This window comes from Ciconia boyciana, chromosome 8 (assembly GCF_034638445.1).
Source record: "Ciconia boyciana chromosome 8, ASM3463844v1, whole genome shotgun sequence".
Lineage (NCBI taxonomy): Eukaryota > Metazoa > Chordata > Aves > Ciconiiformes > Ciconiidae > Ciconia > Ciconia boyciana.
Genome location: NC_132941.1, coordinates 65,606,530 through 65,621,667, shown reverse-complemented (window position 1 = coordinate 65,621,667; position 15,138 = coordinate 65,606,530). Strand labels below are relative to the sequence as shown.

The 15,138-nt window shown below is 45.5% G+C and overlaps 1 protein-coding gene across 1 annotated transcript in view; it reads right to left on the bottom strand.

Moving 5' to 3' along the window:
- Nucleotides 1-15,138, bottom strand: part of MGMT (O-6-methylguanine-DNA methyltransferase) — a 172,483-nt gene that overhangs the window by 35,580 nt on the left and 121,765 nt on the right. The gene's annotated exons all lie outside the window — the stretch shown is intronic.

Sequence of the window (15,138 nt, the reverse complement as noted above, 5' to 3'; positions counted from 1 at the left end):
GCTTTCCTCCACTTATTGAATTGGAAGGAAGCAATTGAGAATTCATTTGATTTTCAATGGCAGCTCGTGCTTGCAGGATACCGAAGAGCAAAGCAAGCAAACAGAAAGCACCTGCAAACAAAAATGTACTTCTTCCCTTGCTACTTCTTTCTTCTTTTCCTCTGGAAGAGCAACGTGAGTATGAGAGCAATGAAAACGTGAACGCTGGGTTTGCAAATAGCCAGCCATGTTTCCCAACCCGCACGCTTTCAGCCAGGCAAAGCAGCGCTGGTGAAGGGGTGGTGGTGCTCTCCTGGTGCTTTACGAGATCGCGGTCCGGCGGGTGTCTCTCAAAACTGCAGAGACCGGTTTCAGGGCACCGATAAACAGAGAGAGCCCAGTAGCAATGCACCCGAGAGAAACGATGGGAAGATCGATAAGGAGACAGCATCAAGGGTGACTGCCAAAACAGCAAGCCCTGCCAGCAGTCTTCTCATATCCAGAATCTTAAGCACCACTGATGAGCCATCTTAAGGTTTTCCGATTATTGCAGCTTTTTTCCCCCCAGCTGGAAATACAGCCAGACCCCAGAACAAGAAGTTCCTCACTAGTTTGCTGCTACAACTCAACAGCATAGTCTTCTGGTGAGGGGTTGGATGTGTCACAAAGCAGGAGAAAGGAGAGAAAACTGTAGAAATGTCAAAATACATGAGAACCTGAGACAGCGGAAAAAGAAAACCAGAGCCATTCTGCCACCCAGGTATGGGGAAAGAGCAAACCAACCCAAATTCCCCAGGACGCTCGAGCATGCTGCAAGTAAGCAAAAATATTTTGTTAGTTCCCTCCTAGCAGAAAGCCGAAGACAATGAAACGTGTGATGTACCTGTAATGCCCTACAAGACACCAGGTCTGCTCCTGCGACAAGGCACCTTTGCAAAAAGACCGAACGCCTTCACACGCTTGATGCACAGCAGCTCGCGGAGCCGAACACGACGGGACGTCGGTGCCGAACACGACGGGACGTCGGTGCCATCAGGCTCTGCCTCTGTGCAGGAGAAATGACGTGCGGGCGGGAGCTGGCTCTGGGTCACTCTCCGAAGCGAAGCCCTCGCTCGCCTGGTGCATGATCAAACGGCCCGGCCATCTCCCCCAGCCCCAACGCATTTTCTGATTAATTGTTAACCACTGAAGGACACATAATTACTGATTAGAAAGTGGCAGAGAAGAAGAGGGACACAGAGGCGGACAATTAAAATACTCCAGTCGTACAAGAATGTGAGTTGATGGCTTGGAGCAGAGGCAAAACAAAAATGAAGAATCAGCATTGGACCCACTTTCTAGAAATTAAGTGCAATTTTATTTCTCTCTTTCCATTTATTTACCAAATTAATGCTTTTGATTTTGTGTGTGTGTGTGTGAAGCAGTATCAATTTGCTTCATAAAAATGATGTCTATGTTATTTTGCTATTTAATAATCTCTTTCCTAAATACAGGTATGAGAGTCTGTGCATAAACTTTTTTGCATTAATACCTACGACATGGACCTCAAACCAAGCTCTCGACACCAGGGATAATCCGTTATTCTGCACATGTACAACACTCAGCAGAATACGGCTCGGTTTTACAGTGGATTGTTAGAGCTACGACAATATAATAACTACAGAATATAATAATGCCTTGAAATCTGAAAGAGAAGTTGGTAGACTTTTCTGCTCCATTTATCCAGAAGAGCATAGAAAGCACTCAAAACTACAGTAACCTTATGTTTTTCACATCATCTTGTTTCACATTCTCCGGAGTCTGGAAATGATTTGGACTGTAATATCATCATAAAACCAAAAGACTTCATCTCCTCGCTGCTCTGCGAGCAAGCAGCCCCCAGCAGCTCTGCCTCCGACCGCCCCAGCCTGACGCTGGCAGATAGGCACCGTAATTTTCTCCTGCTCCAGAAAGGCACCAAACTACCATCGTTCTCCCCCAAACCAGGCGGGAAGCAGCGCACCAGCGTCAGCGAGGTGCAGTGCTACCGAGGCTGGTGCGTGGGCTGCTCAGGGCTTTGCCTGAAGCCTCAAGGTAACCGTCAGGCCATTCGCTCCATATTTAATGTAAGGAACAGAGTAAAGGTCCATCATTCTCTTTAAGAAGACATGAATTAGAGCAGCTGCTTTGCCTGCCTGTGGAGCTGGGAGGGCTGCAGGAACCTGCTGCGTACCGTGGCAAGGCTTTGCCATCCCAACGCACAGATACGTTCCCCCTGCCATCACATACACATTCCTCGCTTCCACCAGGTCTTCCCTGGCAGGACTGTTTGGATATAAGTCTTAATTTTAAAATTTTTGTAATTACCGCTTTTAAAAACAGTGCCTTGTCACTGCTGAACATCTCTAGAGGTTTTTGGTGAGACCATTCTCCCACCACGTCAGCACCAGGCACTTTCACAACCCCTGCCACCTTCACGGCCACCTCCACCTTGGTCAAGAAAGCAAAAGCTTTGCAAGTCGAAAATGCCTCGCTTTCTAAGAACGCATTGACTTCTCTTCCTGTAGGATACAAAGTCGATTTGCCAACATATATGCTGAGAGCTTCAAATTGGCAGAAAGTTAAAAAAAACCCAAACAACTTCATATTAATTTTGCTTGGCTAGAAACGCTAACAACTATTCCTGGGAATTTGACAGCATTAATAAAGAAAAAGAATGAACATAACTTATGCACGGGTGTCTTCTACTGGCCCTCCTCCCCTCCCTTCCCTCCTCCCCTTTCTCTTTCCAAAGTTGCATAGCAGCACTCCTACAAACAACCTCGTCATTAAAAATTCAACTTAAAACACCATCTGCCTTTTAAAGGGTTTTCTCAGGCTTCAAAGCCATGCTTCAGTCCAACTAAACCATACATACGTTTCAAAAAGCAAGGCAAAAGTGGTCTCAAAACATTCATAAGAAGAAAAGGAGAGCAGATGAGTTACATCACGGGAAATTTCCCCCCTCGTGTGAAATTCGTCTGCTCAATGTTAGGCTTCTTGGAAGGTTTCTGAACACCCTACTCCATGCATTGATCTCTGAGCATTTCTAATATCAAGATGGACAGGAAAAAAGTTAGCTGTATGCCATTAGAGAAAAATATCCATCTAAGAGTCATATGAACTGCTTGTGCCTAGTCTTTAGCAATGAACAACAAGAAAAAGGGGACCCTCTTTTTTTTAACGTCCTGTCCTTGGTGATCTCCAGAGGAAGGGACGTGCTCCAGGCTGCGGAGCCACCAGCAGCACACAAGGTGACGGCCAAGCAGCCATTTGTTCTGTGCTTTACCTATAGAAAGCTTTTGTCTTAAACCTGTGACTCAACAAGATGTAATTTTTACCTTTATACAGGAAAATAAAATAAGCATATTCATCTAAAAATGCAAGAAACTAAACAGAAGGTGTAAGAAATCCAACTGCTTTACTTTTGCCCTGGAGAATTTAATTATCTTTCCTTAAAAAGTACCAACACCTTTCTTTGCAATGTGGCTAGAATAATGAGAAGCACTTATTTAAAATGCAGTAGTCTTATTTAAATCACACTTTCATTGGAGACTGTCATTGCACTTGTTTTAATTAGTGAATTGTGTTGGGTGCTGCCTGGCATCTCAAAAAATTCAAACTGGGGGTTTTTGTATTTTCACTTGGTCAACAAGTAATCATTACTGTAGGGTTTTTAGGGTTTGGTGTTTTTTTTTTTTTAACTGAAACTTTTTTGTTTGCATTAATGTGCCAGCCTCTCACTTGTGTGCAGTAAGGTAGATGTCTGTCTGAACTTTGTGGTGATGTTAAATGGATATTTAGCTGCAAGAGACTGACTCATCCACACGGCTTCACAATGTGATGCTGAATTAAAACTACATGTTCCTCAAACAGAAAAAAGCATGCTTGTTTTAAGCTATAAAAAGCAGACATCTAAAAAAACCCCAGACCATATATATATATTTAAGTTGGATGTCTCTCAAAAGGAGACTTTTTTTCAGGCTAGGGAATGACTGCTGCTGCTGCTGCAGATCTCCAGCCTGTGCATTCAGCTCTTGGTGGTGGTGAAGTCATAGAATCATTAAGGTTGGAAAAGACCTCTAGGATCATCGAGTCCAACCGTCAACCCAACACCTCCATGCCTACTAAACCATGTCCTGAAGTGCCACACCTACATGTTTTTTGAACTCCTCCAGGGATGGGGACTCCACCACTTCCCTGAGCAGCCTGTTCCAATGCTTGACCACCCTTTCAGTGAAGACATTTTCCATAATATCCAATCTAAACCTCCCCTGGCGCAACTTGAGGCCATTTCCTCTCGTCCTATGGCTTGCTACCTGGGAGAAGAGACCGACCCCACCTCTCTACACCCTCCTCTCAGGGAGTTGTAGAGAGCGATGAGGTCTCCCCTCAGCCTCCTTTTCTCCAGGCTGAACACCCCCAGGTCCCTCAGCCGCTCCCCATCAGCCTTGTGCTCCAGACCCTTCCCCAGCTCCGTTGCCCTTCTCTGGACACGCTCCAGCCCCTCCATGTCTCTCTTGTGGTGAGGGGCCCAACACTGAACACAGCATTCGAGGTGCGGCCTCACCAGTGCCGAGTACAGGGGACGATCACTGCCCCAGTCCTGCTGGCCACACTATTCCTGATACAAGCCAGGATGCCATTGGCTTTCTTGGCCACCTGGGCACACTGCCGGCTCACGTTCGGCTGGCTGTCAAACAGAACCTCCCGGTCCTTTTCTGCCAGGGCAGCACCCCCAGGTCCTTTTCTGCCAGGAAATTCCAAGAGAGATGCAGGGACTTTTCTGCCGAAAGTCCAAGAGAGACGTAGGGCCAGTCCCAGCACAGGAATCCACCACAGCCCAGGGGCAGACCTGCTGCTCCATCTTACCCATAGACAGCTATTCCGTACCGTTCGTATTGCAATCCTACATATTTACTTCCATTACAGCTCTTTTTTAAGACTGAACAAACTAAGCAAGCCACGGGGCTCTTGCTTCCACGCAGCTGAGAGGTGTCTTCCTGAGGCTCCATCCCAGCCGCGCCTCTTCGGTGACTTCTTGTGTTTGCATAGGATGAAATGAAGGAAAAGATGGTTTTAGCAGAGGGGGGAAAAAAGCAGAAACAGCACCTGTTTCAGTTTAACAGGCTCCTTCCAAACCACTTGCCAAGAACTGGAAGTTTCTAACGTGCTTCCAAAATAAACATGTAAGCAGCAGACTGGCTTCAGTATCATCCTAAATAGCTTCACCATTATGAAAACCAGCGAAATGCTGTGAGAAGCCTCGGTGGGTAGCCATGTTCTAAACTGGTGTGATTTTAATTATTTATGTTATTTCTGAGCTACTTTTTGCCTCAGTCAGTCCTTAATAAACCTTCACAGAAACACTACAAGATGGACCATGAGTTGTGTGATTTAAAATAAAAAGTATATATCACAACGGCTCTGCTCGCAACTGCAACTTCCTTCGGGTAAACGTTATGGGAATGTTGTATTGGCTCCCACAACATATGTATATATTTATTTGTCTATTTATAAAATGTTTTCTATATTAAATATAATCGATTAGTTGAACATAACATCCAGTGCTCACTTCCACTGTCTGTAGCCACAGACACCTGACTGTTTTACCCCCGGATAACTACCTCACCCTCTAGTGTTTGCCTAAAGAGAGGTTTATAGACCGCTACAGGTGCCGAGCTAATGAAGAGTCCCCTTTATTTCAATTTGGTTAAGATACAAAACAAAAAAGCAGCTCCGCAACCGGCACAAAAAAAATATTGCAACTCCTCCTAGACTGCAGTCAGCTAAGGGCCACTGGTACGTGTGGGTAGACGCAGGTAATTCCTTATTACATTACTATAATAACTACAACAGTTCCACTCAGATAACAGCAGGGATAAAGACTTAAAATAAAAAATAAATAGAAAAAAAAGATAGGGAATGTATGTTTTTACATACAACGTCCCAATGTCTTCTCATGGAAATTAGGGTCTTTGCCAGGCTGTTACCAACCGAATTGTGTGTGGACACCACGATACACACAGCACTGAAGATCACTGGGTTTGCAATATCCTGCTATCTTCAGGTATGTAGAAAATAAACATATTTGGACAGTCAACCACATCCTATTCTATGTTTTTTAAGGGCATTCATAATTTTTTCCACTGTGTCCCCTAAACAAAAACCATAAGCACTTTTGTTCATTAACAACTAACTGTGTATTAAAATATAAATAAATTGGTCCTAATTAAGAGGCTATGGGATCCTGTTACGACCAGAACGCTGTACAAGCAATCATCAGCCATACTCTTCACAATGCAGGTGGCACAAAATCTCACCAAACCCTGTTCTTAGCCTGCCTTCATCAAAATCTACATCAAAATTCCACGTCATTGAGTCCAACATGGACAGACGAAGAAAGAAGAGTGCAGAGGAGAAAAACCGAGCAGGAAACCTGCAGACGGTGTGATGGGCAGAGATGGGGGCAGGCAAGAAAGAGCAGAAGGCAACGGCCCGTCTCCGAAAGGGAGCCCCGACTTCCCCGCGCCGCTCCTGGGGCTGCCCAGCGCCCACGGCTCCACGATTTACAACCAGGAAAAAGAGACAGAACTACCTGGCAGACACAGACACCAAGTTTTAATTAAACCTGTAATAGAAAACATTGCAGTTTGTCCCTGGAAATCTGCAAGCACATTTACAGGGTAGCACAACGCTCAGCGCCTCCAGTTTGAAGAGTACCTCCAGGCTGGGGTAAGGAGGAAGAATTACTGTCAGTGGGACATATCCATGTTTTTTCTCCTCCGTATTTTGATGCTTCTTTGGCCATTCGATTTCTTACAAGTCTGTGCCTTAAACAGGTCTAAAAATTATCAAAATCACCCTATGTCCAGTAAGGATGAAAAAGGCTCTGATAGGAATGCATTAACGGAGGAAAGGGGGACAGAAATAAAACAGCACGAAAAAAAAAATCTGCAAGTATCTTGTATTTAAAGGTGTCCCCCCCCTCAAAATTCCCCTAAAACAACACAAAACCAAAAAAAAAAAAAGGGGGAGGGGGGGTGGTGGGGGCAGATTACAGAAACCTTCCCAAAACAGGGAGCCCATCAGGGGGACCCGGACTCCTGGACCCAAGGTCGCACGCTGTCAGGGAGACCCGGCCTCGGTGGCTGTCCCAACAGGTAATTGAAGCCCAACGTAAGCGAGTGTTTGGTGACTGTCCGTAAAGAGCTCCATGTGGCTGTCATGCTAATCCTCTTGTTAAGGGAGAAAGACCAGAGGCCGGCTGCTGCAGCAGGCTCCAGCTATAACGAATGGGCTCTGACGTGACCCGGCAGCCCTGCTTGGCGGCCGGACCGCGTGATGCGATCTGACAGCAATTTAGACATGGCTCTCTTGGAGACTGCAGACCTACTTAACGTCAAACAAGAGGGGGAATGTGGGTGGACTTCTCAATGGCTGTTACCCTCAGAGGGTTAAAAAAGAAAAAAAAAAAGGGGGGGGTAGGGGGGCGTTGACATCAGGCTTATGGAAAAGGATCTTACAGAAGGAATCTGTCCGTGGGTGGGGAGGAAAACATTTTGGGGAATATTGCCCAATTGCAGTAGAATTCTGTCATCACCTTCGGGGAGAGTTTAGGAAGTAGCCGTGACCCCTCTGTGAGTCACCTGAGGAACATCAGACAGGATGCAGAGAGTTCTTGGAGCATCAGGCAGGAGCAGAGAGTCTCTAAGTTGAGACTTAGAGATTTGAGGCCAGTGAGAAGAAAGGGTCCTTGGGTCACTGTCCCCACGAGATGCCACGCTGCAGCCCAAGGACCGGACGAGCCCGTGCATGTGAGCACATGCCCTTCCTTGCCCCTGGTGCCTGCTACCTGGGATATGGCCTCTCGGACAGGCTCCTGCACCGACCAAAGCTACCGTGGGTTCGGGATGTCTTCTGGCAGTGAGCATCCATGATTAAACTGTTCCCTAGGCATTGGCCAGCTGGGGCACATCAGGTGGATCAAGCGTCTCCATGGCTCAGGGCCATTAGTATAGTTAATTGTGAAGAGCTCCTAAATCAGAGTAAATTTTTACATTTGCAGGAGAATACACTGCAGATTCTCTAGGATCTGACTGGTAACTCTTGCCATGAAATAGGTATGAGGAGCAAATATAATTTAAAAGGTTATGTACTTTTTTTGTTTTTTAAATGTCATTTTCTTGTTTTATCAGCAAATGATTGAAGACAACTCTCCACTCAATGCTCGTGCATGTGAAGTCAACAGAAGTCAGGCCTGTATAAAAAGTTGCACTGTCTGAGAAGCGAAGGCTGACTGTCTCTTTCTTATGCCTATATATGTCCGTGCTTGTCTTACCAAATCATTTTTTTCCTAGAGAAACAGCTGGCATGTTACTTTTCAAATGGAAGGATCAGTAATGATTAAAACACAAAAAATAACATTAAAACGAGACTCAGTCATGCAGCATTATTCTTTACATAATAAATGTAGAGTTAGCTGGCATTTCTACTGAAGCCTTCATTGTGAAATTAAATAAAAATGTATTTTATCAACACCTAAATGCCATTTAAATAGTCTTTCTTTGATAGATGAAGGCTAAAGCCACCCCAAAACTGCAGATGAATTATCTGGTCTCTAATGATTCCAAAACGATTACAGGATGCAGAGCAATCTCGTTAAATTTTATTCAAAAGCTTACTACACTTGTGTTTTCTCTTATTTTTCTATCAATGAAACCCATGAGGTTTAAGAACAATTCATTATGTATGAGACCCAACTTACAGTGCTTGACTGTTGATTAATAGGAAAGTTTGCTGTATGTACATTTGCAACATTAGATGCATACAATATGCTAACTTATTCTTTCACCGCAGCTAATTATTTACAAAAATGACTACTTGAGACTACAATTTATTAAATGCATGCATCCAGTCTCAATTTGGCCCCAAAAGACAGTCTGGAATGAAGATCTTTTACTTGATGTGACAACTTCTAGAAACAGTGTTATTAATATTGTAAATGTGGCAAATAAAGAGTTCAAATAGCCGTATGTCTGTGTTGCATTTTTTCCCCATAACTGAATCAATGAACAAAGCAGCTTTTTAGGTTTAAAATTCATGGAGAAGCACATCCTTACCTAGTTTAATTTAGCTTCTTATAAATGAAGTGTCTGTATGATAGCAGTAAGAGATTAAAAAAAGGATGAGCGCTGCAATAAACAGAAATAACACCCCAATTCGTGTCGAATGACCCCACCGCAGTTCCTTTTAAGACCTATTAAGAAGAAATCGATGCATTTATGGAAGAGTACAAGAACTCAGAACTGAGTAAGACTTACTCTTTGTCATACAACCTTTGCAGTATTTTCTCCATTCTGCTTTTATCTGTTATCGAGGATTTAAATTCTTATGGATCTGACTGGTCAGAAATTCTGCATTAAAATGGTACCTCTCTTTTACCCTGAAAAAGAAGCCTCTGCAGAAAAACTTGGGTATCAAATACAAATTCCAAATAAACAGATGCACCTCTTGAGTAAAATACAGAGGTATCCAAATGGCCTAGTCTTTTTTCCGACTCTTGCAATTAATGATGTTAAATTCAGGTACCAAACCGCGGTCGCCCAAGAAAGCAGTACACGCAGCCCATCGCCGCTGCCAGCCGCGGTGCCTGCAAAGCCGCTGCCTGCTTATTCTGTGCTACGAGTGCGTACCAGCAAACACGTTAAAGGAGGGAGTGAGACTCCTGTCTTCACATGCCAAGATAAGGAAAATCAATGTCAATGCCCAAAAGACTCAAGTGATAGCACTGAAGGTCATTAAATGCTACTCACTGCCCTGTACCATTAAAGTTTTGATTGGAATCCTATATAGAGAGACACAGATTTCAAACAAGATCTTGCCCTGGGATACGGTACTGTGAGACCACGGAGGAAACACAGCAATCAGCGAGCGGTGGACTTTCCTAGGAACACAAGAAACACGTTCAAGGAAAACAATGCTATGTATGTGTGGTCTTGGCTTATTTTTCCTGAACATATTCATTGTGTTTTCAGAGAAGCGTATCTCATTATGGACAAAGATCTCTGTTAAAACAACGGTAAGATGCAAGGACAACCACTAAGAAGTTATGGTTCTTCATCCACCTCAATCTTCTACTGTGCGTCCCAATGCCCCAAGCCCGGCTTCATTGTCCTCTCCATGCCAACCTCCTTCCCTCTCTGTACGTTGCCCAGCTTCAGTGTTCTGCCCTTCTTCTACCCTGGCCACCACCCATCCTCCTGCCCATCCTCCTTAACTCACCTTGTTTGGACCATCTCAGTACTACTTGTTGTCCGACCTCACTGCTCTACAGCAGATTTCACGGTCCACCCTCTGTGCTGGCAACCAATTCAAGTACTACTTTCTTCCCATCTCCCAGCCATGTGTTTTCCAGACTAATTCTTGCTCTCTCCAGATTTCATCCTGCAAGTTTCTGCTAGCACCTCATTTGTGCTAGCAGAAGTCACGCAGGCAGGTCAAGAAAACCATACTTAGTTCTGGTGCTCATCAGCACCGTGAGGTTGTATCGCCTTTGTGCTCAGCCCCAGACACAGCCCCGAGACCTCCCTCCCCAGAGAGACCCATTCCCCCTCTATGACTGAAACTTTACAAAGGCCTTCAGCCGGGCCTATTTGGAGAACAAAAATATTCCTAGTATCAGAGTGGCCTCTTCATAAATATTTCTGTTTCAAATCAGTGGGTTTGGCAGCAGAACGACTGGAAGATTTGTGGAAAAAACCCCAATTTCTGTGTATCTTCTCGTTGGAAAGGACCACCCTGTTCTAGATTGAGAATGGGGGGAATCAAGCACATGCCCAAAAGACCCTCAACCAGCAACAATTAAGCAGATGCTTCACATGAAATGCTTTAAAGCAAAAATTCAGCCAAGTTACAAGCAGCAGCACACTCTCACCCAAGATGTTCGGCAACATTAAGCGTAGGTGATATCATCAGTTCTATCTATAATTAGGTTAAAAGAAAGTCAGTTAATTTTAGCACTTACAAGAAATTGTTACAAAACATTTTTTTCTTATATAAAAGAATTCTCCCATCAGACTTCTGAGGTCGGTTTTATCACAGGCAATTAACTGTGTTAGGGCTGGCTGCAGGGGACCCTTAAACGGCCCACCAGACTCCCTTCGCTTCTCCACTTAGCTCCTCTCTTTTAGGGTATTCACCACAGCTCTCCCCACTATTTCCCAGCTCTGTGCAACTGCCACGTAGCACCATCTCGTACATCAACCCCACCACCCCTATTCAGAAGCTTGCCTCATAGTAATAACCCAGTTGCTAACTGGTATCTGAAGTAAAATTTACATTTTTTCTACATATCTAAGATAGCTATAATCCCAATTATGCATGGATTTAAAAAAAACCCAAAAAACCTAAGGCAGTTAAAATACACATTACAACCCTTATACTGCAAGACTCGGGTCTCTGATCTCCACTGGTGCACGGGGAAATTGAAGGAGGAAAACTTAAGGCTGAATTATTGGAACTGGGCTCTGACTTTGGATGTCCACCTTGACGTGCGTTAGTGCATGAATTCCAGATGAAAGTGAGCACCAAGAATTATAATCAACAGCACCTGCAGATACTCCAGCCTATTAAAATGAATTAAGATACAGATAAATCAGGAACCTCTTAAGAATTCAACTCATCAGGCCATTTTTCAAACCAGCTTCCCAGTCTGGGTGTAACGCAGTCTCTGCCCTCTGAGCATCTCCTGCTAGGACCAACCGTAGGCTCATCCGATGCCTGACATGCAGGATCTCCCATCAGGACAGAGATCGGCATATCACACTCCTGCCACAACCAGAGATGTGCTGCCCATCTGCTGCTTGAAAACATTATGAAAATATCTTCATCATGTGCATGAGGCCCTTCTGAGGCACTTCACGCCGAAGCAGCTGTATGGGAGAAAGCATGGCAGGAAAGGCACCGGACAAAGCCCCTGAGGCCAGTTTGACCCTCCCCATGTTACTGTGAAGCTTCTAACATCAGTGCAAAGAAACGGTCTCTTTTTTTTTTTTTTTTTTAAACCACGTATGAGCACTCAGAAACCACAGAAACATGGGCATCAGATGAAACCATCATGAAACCAGTCAAGATCTGGGCTCCTAGCAGGCTTTCATCATCCAAAGTTTCAGGTCAACGTAGGCTGAGAAGAGGACGCTCAGAAAAAACTGCTAATATATGCCAATTAAAACAGCAGAGTTAATAAATATACTCTCTCTCTCCCCCCAAAGAGATTGTCTCCCACAGGCGTGGGCAGGATCTTTCCTAAAATGGCATTACCCAATGAAGAACTGGCTTTCCTTCTTACCAATGAGGCCTCAAAACCAGAAATACAACCCTACAACAGCAGGAAGAACAAAAACTATGGAGTATTTTCCTTCATTTTAAGCAACGTTTGTCAGCACTTCTTGTTCACGGTTTGCAACACGCTACAGTGCCGTGGATCACCTCCGTGGAGGTTTCGTGCGATCGCGCCCCGTTGCACGCACAGGACGCTCACCCGTGCACGTGCGCGGAGGAGGGACGCGAAGCCGAGCCCGAGGCGGCTCTGCAGGCGTCCGTGGCAAGCCCTCTGACGGCAGCGGGAGCCTTCGGCAGCGGTACGGGGCTTCCGTCCCACCGCCCGAGCAGCCCACCGCCCGCCCTTCCGAACAGGGGAGGAAAGCTTTTCTTCTGCCAGGTAACCAAGCAGAACCCAATCACAGGATTGGAAAACCAGTAGGGCACATCGATAAAACCAATAAAAATACTGTTTCGAAAAACTGCTGTTATAATTAACTGAAATAAGAGTCTATAAACTGCTACCTCAAAAGAAGCTTGTTAAAGACTGAACACAGGACCTGTAACTTAAACAAGCTCTCCCCTTCACGGGTCACCTCGGGCTCGGCGTGCCCCTCGCTTCTCCCGCCCTCCTGCATCCAGGAGCTTCGGGACTTCTCCGTGCAGAGGTGCTGCCCCGCATGCAGACCTGATGCGACCGTACAATTGCGTACAAAACCCCCGTGGGGGACAAAGTGGGATCGAGTGAAATTCCAGCCCTGGCACTGGCACATTCCTACTCTGAAACTCCACTGACGTCCTGTGGCAGGAGAGATGGAGACGCTCACAGACCATCCTTCTGTCTACGACGAGACGGACAAAACTCCTTTACATAACTGTTTCGAATTGCGCAGAAGTATTTTTCAAGTGTGCTTTCTCTCCTCTCTCCTTTGAAGTGGTGAGCGGTGCCTGGAGACGGCTGTCCTCCGAGCTTTAGGTGCATCTGCATTACAACGCCATTAGCTTGTGTACTACACTCATTAATAAATAAGCTTCCCACTTAAGTGCCTTTCTTGTAAATTGGTTTGTTCTGTTCCATATAAATAATATAAATTTCTCTTATCAAGCCTAGTGGATTTTTTTCTTTACCTATGTACAGACACTATAGTAATTTAACCTAAGAAGCAGTTCATGTAACATGCTTCCTCAACATCCCTTGTCTGTATTTACTATGGCAGCTGCAATATGTTAAATAGTTAGCATAGCATAAAATAATGTCTTTAATAACTAGCATAAGTATATTGACCATATGTCAAAAGTAAAAGAAAAAAACCTACTAAATGGATAGTTATTGTAATTGTATTTTAAAACACTGAGGTCATATTTAATTTTGAATCCAAGCTCTTAAAATGTGCTTTCTGGCAAGGACAGAATAATAAAGCCCGTAACAGTAGAAAAAAATGTACATTATTATCGCAAATCTCTTTTCCAGATTACTTATACTGCAATAAACAAATGGAATAAAAACTTTAATTGTTTTAATCAGAAATATCGTCACTAGCTTTGAAAACTGTAGCATAAAGTTAAAGAATGACATAAATCAGCTCTTTGCTTCATCTTCCCACTCTCAGCCTCCTACCCAGGCCCCGCAGCCCCCTGGGCTCCCCAGCTCAGCCCAGAGCCCTCGGTGCAGCTGGGATCCGGACAAGGTAGGCTGAGTATCCCCACTGCAGGCTGAGTATCCCCACCATGGGCTGCATATCCCCACCGCGGGCTGAGTATCCCCACTGCAGGCTGCGTATCCCCACCATGGGCTGAGTATCCCCACCGTGGGCTGAGTATCCCCACTGCGGGCTGCGTATCCCCACCACGGGCTGAGTATCCCCACCGTGGGCTGAGTATCCCCACCACGGGCTGAGTATCCCCACTGCAGGCTGAGTATCCCCACTGCAGGCTGAGTATCCCCACCACGGGCTGCGTATCCCCACCGCGGGCTGAGTATCCCCACCGCGGGCTGAGTATCCCCATTCACAGGCTGCGTATCCCCACCGCGGGCTGCGTATCCCCACCGCGGGCGGCGTATCCCCACCGCGGGCTGCGTATCCCCATTCACAGGCTGAGTATCCCCACCGCAGGCTGAGTATCCCCATTCACAGGCTGAGTATCCCCACCGCGGGCTGCGTATCCTCACCACGGGCTGCGTATCCCCATTCACAGGCTGCGTATCCCCACCACGCGACTCCTGTGCTCCTTGCCAGCTCTCGCAGGGCAGCAGTGCCTGCTTCTGGAGACAACCAGGCAGAAAAAAATACTTCGAGTTGCCATCGGACTGTTTTTAAAATTAGCTTGGCAAACACCTATATTAATGCAACACACAATATATACGTAAAAACAAAGAAAGGAATCCTTGAAAAGACAGACCGAACCAGCAGAATGCTAAAACCCAGTTTATTTAAATAAGTATATGGGAAGAAGCAAAGATAAGCTTAGCAATTTCTCTTAACCAGATTTCAAGATGGTTTACTCCGACACATGATTTATGCACTCTGAACTCGAATTTTAGGGTCTGTGCTGCTGCACCAGCCTTCAGCCCATGCCAGCCTTGTCGAGCGCAACCTGAACTTCCCTTCAGAGGGAACTAACGTTTTAAATAGTGAAAATCATGACACCGAGCACACCGAGCTGAGAACATCCCCACATTTAAGGTATGCCAAGCACCGATGTTCGTTATAGCGTATCAGACACCGACCGCGCGCGCTTGCCAGCAGGTAGCGTTGACCATCTCAGACTCACGCCGCGGTTAAAGCACAACCTCCTCTCCTGGCACCACGACGGAACGGC